The sequence below is a fragment of the Drosophila bipectinata genome, unplaced genomic scaffold (assembly GCF_030179905.1).
Source record: "Drosophila bipectinata strain 14024-0381.07 unplaced genomic scaffold, DbipHiC1v2 scaffold_222, whole genome shotgun sequence".
NCBI classification, from domain to species: Eukaryota; Metazoa; Arthropoda; class Insecta; order Diptera; family Drosophilidae; genus Drosophila; species Drosophila bipectinata.
The window spans coordinates 1-8,215 of record NW_027222868.1 but is presented as its reverse complement, the minus strand read 5'-3'; the positions used below and the strand labels follow the sequence as shown (position 1 = coordinate 8,215).

At 35.2% G+C, this 8,215-nt stretch overlaps 3 non-coding genes across 3 annotated transcripts; all 3 read right to left on the bottom strand.

Annotated features, from left to right (window-relative positions):
• Window positions 1–346: 346 nt before the first annotated feature.
• LOC138927347 (large subunit ribosomal RNA) lies at window positions 347–4,296 on the bottom strand. The gene has a single exon (XR_011443863.1). It is a non-coding gene; the product is annotated as a large subunit ribosomal RNA (ribosomal RNA).
• A 318-nt stretch (window positions 4,297–4,614) lies between these two features.
• On the bottom strand, window positions 4,615–4,793 carry LOC138927345 (5.8S ribosomal RNA). Its single transcript, XR_011443861.1, has one exon. It is a non-coding gene; the product is annotated as a 5.8S ribosomal RNA (ribosomal RNA).
• A 707-nt stretch (window positions 4,794–5,500) lies between these two features.
• On the bottom strand, window positions 5,501–7,497 carry LOC138927346 (small subunit ribosomal RNA). Its single transcript, XR_011443862.1, has one exon. It is a non-coding gene; the product is annotated as a small subunit ribosomal RNA (ribosomal RNA).
• Between the last annotated feature and the right edge of the window lie 718 nt (window positions 7,498–8,215).

Here is an 8,215-nt window from a genome sequence, read left to right as displayed (position 1 = left end):
CATCTTCCGCCGTTATAAGGTTTAAGACTTATAACAATATAAATGAAAAATATTATTTTCATTTTTCACGTCACTAATAAGATGACGAGGCATTTGGCTACCTAAACGAAAGTAATTCAACTCCCGCCGTCTTAAGGTTTAAGACTTATAACAATATAAATGAAAAATATTATTTTCATTTTTCACGTCACTAATAAGATGACGAAACAGTTAGTAGGCCACAATTAGTAGGGAAACGTGGACAACCCGTGATAAATCCTTATATGCTTTCTTAGATATAGCATATAAAGATTTTTTATACTAAATATACATATTTACACATGCATATTTACATTTTTTTTATATTTCGAATCATCAAGCAAAGGATAAGCTTCAGTGGATCGCAGTATGGCAGCTGCTCAACCACTTACAACACCTTGCCCGTTACAAAAGTCGTTTACAATTGATTCTAGGCTTTGTCATTGTATTAAATAATGTTTTCATATGTAACTAGCATGGCATCAGGTGATCAAAGATCCTCCCAATTTACTATGTTACAAATTACATTGGCATCACATCCATTGTCGTTTAAAATATAAATAATAAACTTTAAATGGTTTAGAAGCCATACAATGCAAATTGCCCCTTATTTATCATTGCAGTCCAGCACGGATACGACCTTAGAGGCGTTCAGGCATAATCCAACGGACGTAGCGTCATACCACTGTTCGCTCGAACAAGTATTGTGCCATTGGTCCGTACCTGCGGTTCCTCTCGTACTACGCAGGAATGCTGTCGCAACAACGTTTTGTCATTAGTAGGGTAAAACTAACCTGTCTCACGACGGTCTAAACCCAGCTCACGTTCCCTTGCATGGGTGAACAATCCAACGCTTGGTGAATTTTGCTTCACAATGATAGGAAGAGCCGACATCGAAGGATCAAAAAGCGACGTCGCTATGAACGCTTGGCCGCCACAAGCCAGTTATCCCTATGGTAACTTTTCTGACACCTCTTGTTAAAAACTCTTTAAACCAAAAGGATCGATAGGCCGAGCTTTTGCTGTCCCTGTGTGTACTGAACACCGAGATCAAGTCAGCATTTGCCCTTTTGCTCTATGTGTGGTTTCTGTCCGCACTGAGCTGGCCTTGGGACACCTCCGTTATTATTTGAGAGATGTACCGCCCCAGTCAAACTCCCTACCTGGCAATGTCCTTGAATTGGATCATACCTGAGTAATTGGAGTTATACCAAATTTTCAAATCGATAATACATGAATGCATCTCTCATTAAAGAATTTGTTTGCGATTATATAACAAACTCGTGATACTTTGATCAAGAAGCTTGCATCAAAACCCAATACCATAAGATATAATAAATATATCCGTATAATGGCTAGGAAATGATACACGTTCCATTTAATCAAGTAAGTAAGGAAACAATAAGAGTAGTGGTATTTCATTGTCGATACCAAACCGAAGTCTAATATCTCCCACTTATTCTACACCTCTTATGTCTCCTTACACTGCCAGATTAGAGTCAAGCTCAAAAGGGTCTTCTTTCCCCGCTAATTATTCCAAGCCCGTTCCCTTGGCTGTGGTTTCGCTAGATAGTAGATAGGGACAGAAGGAATCTCGTTAATCCATTCATGCGCGTCACTAATTAGATGACGAGGCATTTGGCTACCTTAAGAGAGTCATAGTTACTCCCGCCGTTGACCCGCGCTTACTTGAATTTCTTCACTTTGACATTCAGAGCACTGGGCAGAAATCACATTGTGTCAACACCCGCTAGGGCCATCACAATGCTTTGTTTTAATTAGACAGTCGGATTCCCCAAGTCCGTGCCAGTTCTGAATTGATTGTTAATTGATAATCGTTATAATTAATAAGAACTAATTGGTTTGACCCAACTAGTATTCTTAAAAATTTTAGCAAGAAAGTTCCACAATTGGATACGTAACTAAACTATCCGGGGAACAAGTTACAACCATAAATGATTATAACTCTATTTACCCAGAACGAGCACATAAACCATATTATTGTTTCCCAATCAAGCCCGACTATCTCAATCTTCAGAGCCAATCCTTATCCCGAAGTTACGGATCTAATTTGCCGACTTCCCTTACCTACATTATTCTATCGACTAGAGACTCTTCACCTTGGAGACCAGCTGCGGATATTGGTACGGCCTGTTGAGAAGTTTGCGTATCCCCACCATAAATTTTCAAGGTCCGAGGAGAAAATATCGACACAACAGTATATGTCATGCTCTTCTAGCCCATCTACCATATCTCTCTGCGAAAGACTTCCATGGTAGTACGACTATAAAACAGAAAAGAAAACTCTTCCGATATCTCTCGACGGCTTCTTTATGGTCGTTCCTGTTGCCAGGATGAGCACGAGGCCCATATTTAATAACAAACGGATACTCAACAGGTTACGGAATTGGAACCGTATTCCCTTTCGTTCAAAATTATTCAAGTATATAATTTTCACAATAATTGTAATATTTATTTTTACTTGAAAATTTTCGGCTTTCGCCTTGAACTTAGGACCGACTAACTCGTGATCAACCACTGTTCACACGAAACCCTTCTCCACTTCAGTCCTCCAAGGTCTCATTCGATTATTTGCTACTACCACCAAGATCTGTACCAATAGCAGCTCCATGCAGGCTTACGCCAAACACTTCTACGCATACCATTGTACCTTCCTACTCACTAAAGTTTCAAAATTTATATTACAAGTAATATAAATCATCTACTTTAGCGGTAATGTATAGGTATACAACTTAAGCGCCATCCATTTTAAGGGCTAGTTGCTTCGGCAGGTGAGTTGTTACACACTCCTTAGCGGATTTCGACTTCCATGATCACCGTCCTGCTGTTTTAAGCAACCAACGCCTTTCATGGTTTCTGCATGAGTTGTTAATTTGGGCACCGTAACATTACGTTTGGTTCATCCCACAGCGCCAGTTCTGCTTACCAAAAGTGGCCCACTGGGCACATTATATCATAACCTTAAACTTCATATCAAGAAAGTTAAGGTTCTTACCCATTTAAAGTTTGAGAATAGGTTAAGATCGTTTCGACCCTAAGGCCTCTAATCATTCGCTTTACCAGATAAGATTATTTTATATAACATTAAAATGCACCAGCTATCCTGAGGGAAACTTCGGAAGGAACCAGCTACTAGATGGTTCGATTGGTCTTTCGCCCCTATACTCAATTCTGACAATCGATTTGCACGTCAGAACTGTTTCGGTCTTCCATCAGGGTTTCCCCTGACTTCAACCTGATCAAGTATAGTTCACCATCTTTCGGGTCACAGCATATCTGCTCAAGGTACGTTCCAGTTAGAGGCATAAATAATATAAATATTATTATACATAACTATATAGAACGCCCCGGGATTGTGTTAATTAACTATAAAATAGTTAAAAAACTAATCCCATTAATAGTCAAGTTAATTACGCTATTAGGTTTATATCCCAATAACTTGCACATATGTTAGACTCCTTGGTCCGTGTTTCAAGACGGGTCCCGAAGGTATCCTGAATCTTTCGCATTGTTAATCATACAAGTGCATATAATAAACACAAAAATCAATGATAATTATGCCATTATATAATTCCGAAAAATTAACGCACTGTATTCTTATTAATCTATCAACACTTTATCAAATTAATGACATTTATCCTATGTTAAAATGCAAGCATAATAATTTGAATAAACTATAAGTCATATTTTATGATAAATTATATATGTTAATAGATTACAATGTCCTTATATGGAAAAAATGCACACTATTTCTATAATATTATTTAAATATTATAACTTTAATGATGAATTTTCCATAATGGATATTCAGGTTCATCGGGCTTAACCTCTAAGCAGTTTCACGTACTATTTAACTCTCTATTCAGAGTTCTTTTCAACTTTCCCTCACGGTACTTGTTTACTATCGGTCTCATGGTTATATTTAGTTTTAGATGGAGTTTACCACCCACTTAGTGCTGCACTATCAAGCAACACGACTCTTTGGAAACATCATCTAGTAATCATTAACGTTATACGGGCCTGGCACCCTCTATGGGTAAATGGCCTCATTTAAGAAGGACTTAAATCGTTAATTTCTCATACTAGAATATTGACGCTCCATACACTGCATCTCACATTTGCCATATAGACAAAGTGACTTAGTGCTGAACTGATTTCTTTTCGCTCGCCGCTACTAAGAAAATCCTTGTTAGTTTCTTTTCCTCCCCTAATTAATATGCTTAAATTCAGGGGGTAGTCCCATATGAGTTGAGGTTGTATAAAGCAATGTATATATATATAAACAATATATCTCTATGAAGAACAATATATTTGATATATTTTCAATTTTCGCATCTTTAAATAAGAGACAATTCTAGTTAAAAAAAATTTAATTTTTTTTATGCTAGACATTTCTCAGTATTATTTGAATTGAAAAAAGAAAGAATTGTATATCTTCATTTTTTCTTTTATAAATATTTGAGATAATTGCTTTTATATTTAATATTATGAATATATAAATATATCCAATAATATACCATATGCATATCATTATAAAAATATATAATAATAAGCAACTTTATTAGCATAGTCTTACAACCCTCAACCATATGTAGTCCAAGCAGCACTATAAAATTAATTAAAGTACATAACAGCATGGACTGCGATATGCGTTCAAAATGTCGATGTTCATGTGTCCTGCAGTTCACACGATGACGCACAGTTTGCTGCGTTCTTCATCGACCCATGAGCCGAGTGATCCACCGCTTAGAGTTTTATAAATATATATAAATATACAATTCGTCAATTATGTTTTTATTGAAAGAAATTAAAAATACACCATTTAACTGGCATATATCAATTCCTTCAATAAAGTTATTTTTATACCTAAAATAATTGTTGCGAAATGTCTTAGTTTTATATAATCAATATAAATATAATTTATATTGTTTTAATATTATATAAAGCATTAACCTGTATATCAGGTACAACAATGTATATTTTAGGTGTTGCATTTATCAATGTATGCGCATAATTTAATATGAACAATACATCACGCAACGCATGTATATTAATTAAATATACACGCAATTTATATTCAATACATTCGTCTATATTTAAACATATAAAATATGTTTAATTTTTTGATATACCTAAAATAATTGTTGCGAAATGTCTTAGTTTTATATAATCAATATAAATATAATTTATATTGTTTTAATATTATATAAAGCATTAACCTGTATATCAGGTACAACAATGTATATTTTAGGTGTTGCATTTATCAATGTATGCGCATAATTTAATATGAACAATACATCACGCAACGCATGTATATTAATTAAATATACACGCAATTTATATTGAAGACAACAAATGGTCTATATATTCAATATAATATATATGTCTTTTATTTTTGGGTAATTTTTATTTATATATTTATATATAATAAATATTTTAATAACGGATAAGATTCATTCAATAATGATCCTTCCGCAGGTTCACCTACGGAAACCTTGTTACGACTTTTACTTCCTCTAAATAATCAAGTTCGGTCAACTTCTGCGAAACAACCGTAGCACACAAGACGTCACAGTGATCACGTCCGGAGACCTCACTAAATAATTCAATCGGTAGTAGCGACGGGCGGTGTGCACAAAGGGCAGGGACGTAATCAATGCGAGTTAATGACTCACACTTACTAGGAATTCCAAGTTCATGTGAACAGTTTCAGTTCACAATCCCAAGCATGAAAGTGGTTCAGCGGTTTACCCGGACCTCTCGGTCTAGGAAATACACGTTGATACTTTCATTGTAGCGCGCGTGCAGCCCAGGACATCTAAGGGCATCACAGACCTGTTATTGCTCAATCTCATTATTGCTAGACGCAATTTGTCCATTTAAGAAGCTAGTATCCTTATAATGGGACAAACCAACAGGTACGGCTCCACTTATATAAACACATTCAAACACAATAAACATTTTACTGCTACCATGATGAAGGCTATATAAGCTTCAACAACATAATCCTGAAGATATCTATTTAATATATTTGAGTCTCGTTCGTTATCGGAATTAACCAGACAAATCACTCCACGAACTAAGAACGGCCATGCACCACCACCCATAGATTCGAGAAAGAGCTATCAATCTGTCTTACACACTTATGTTCGGACCTGTAAGTTTTCCCGTGTTGAGTCAATTAAGCCGCAGGCTCCACTCCTGGTGGTGCCCTTCCGTCAATTCCTTTAAGTTTCAGCTTTGGCAACCATCCTTCCCCCGGAGCCCAAAAGCTGTGGGTTCCCGGGCAGCGACTGAGAGAGCCATAAAAGTAGCTACACCCAATTGCTAGCTGGCATCGTTTATGGTTAGAACTAGGGCGGTATCTGATCGCCTTCGAACCTCTAACTTTCGTTCTTGATTAATGAAAACATCTTTGGCAAATGCTTTCGCTTAAGTTAGTCTTACGACGGTCCAAGAATTTCACCTCTCGCGTCGTAATACTAATGCCCCCAAACTGCTTCTATTAATCATTACCTCTTGATCTGAAAACCAATGAAAGCAGAACAGAGGTCTTATTTCATTATCCCATGCACAGAATATTCAGGCATTTGAAGCCTGCTTTAAGCACTCTAATTTGTTCAAAGTAATTGTACCGGCCCACAATAACACTCGTTTAAGAGCACTAATGCAGGTTTTTAAATAGGAGGAACATATGAAAAAATACAAGTATTTAAACATACATATATAAGAACTCCACCGGTAATACGCTTACATACATAAAGGTATAGTACTAACTACAATTGTATGTTGTACTACCCGTATGAAGCACAAGTTCAACTACGAACGTTTTAAACCGCAACAACTTTAATAACGCTATTGGAGCTGGAATTACCGCGGCTGCTGGCACCAGACTTGCCCTCCAATTGGTCCTTGTTAAAGGATTTAAAGTGTACTCATTCCAATTACAGGGCCTCGGATATGAGTCCTGTATTGTTATTTTTCGTCACTACCTCCCCGAGCTGGGAGTGGGTAATTTACGCGCCTGCTGCCTTCCTTAGATGTGGTAGCCGTTTCTCAGGCTCCCTCTCCGGAATCGAACCCTGATTCCCCGTTACCCGTTGCACCCATGGTAGTCCTAGATACTACCATCAAAAGTTGATAGGGCAGACATTTGAAAGATCTGTCGTCGGTACAAGAGCAAACGATCTGCATGTTTACTAGAGTTCAAGCAGTATAACGATCTTGCGATCGCTTGGTTTTAGCCTAATAAAAGCACATGTCCCATAAGGTTCATGTTTTAATTGCATGTATTAGCTCTAGAATTACCACAGTTATCCAAGTAACTGTTAACGATCTAAGGAACCATAACTGATATAATGAGCCTTTTGCGGTTTCACTTTTAATGCGTGTGTACTTAGACATGCATGGCTTAATCTTTGAGACAAGCATATAACTACTGGCAGGATCAACCAAATAATGTTTATATCTTTGATATATTTCATTTTCATATTGATATATAGAAAATAAATATTGCAAATATTTGTATAAATTAAAATATTAACGAATTTGGCCAATTATTATATGGCATTCAATATTCTTCATTTATTAAAATATATCTATATATATATATATTTATAATATATCCCTCGGGTGCCCAACGCATACACCTCAGGGTATATTTTTTTCATGGCTTTTCTTAAACCCTCGTTTGTGTTAGGGTATTTATATGAGCGGGCGGTTCTTTTTATTTATATAGCCTTCTTAATATTTTTTTTTAATAAAATACAATATTATGCATATATTTAATTCTAAAATATCTTTATATTTTTCACATACACAATTTGTATATATTCACATATATAATTTGCTTAATTTTTATTAATAAATTATCGCATATGTATTTTGATAATAAATTTAAAATTTATTTTCTTTGTATATAAAAGTCTAGTTTTATATGAATATAAAACTAGCACTTTTAATTTTCATATATTTATATATTTTCATATATATAGTTTATTCATATTTATTTATACAATATAATAATAATATATTACTACTATTATCATATACGTATATGAAATTAAATTTAATTCCATATACTTACTAGGATATAATAAAAAGAAATTTTTATTTGCCTAGAACCAGAAATTACGATAATAATTGGAAACTTGTCAAATTATAATTTATAATAAGA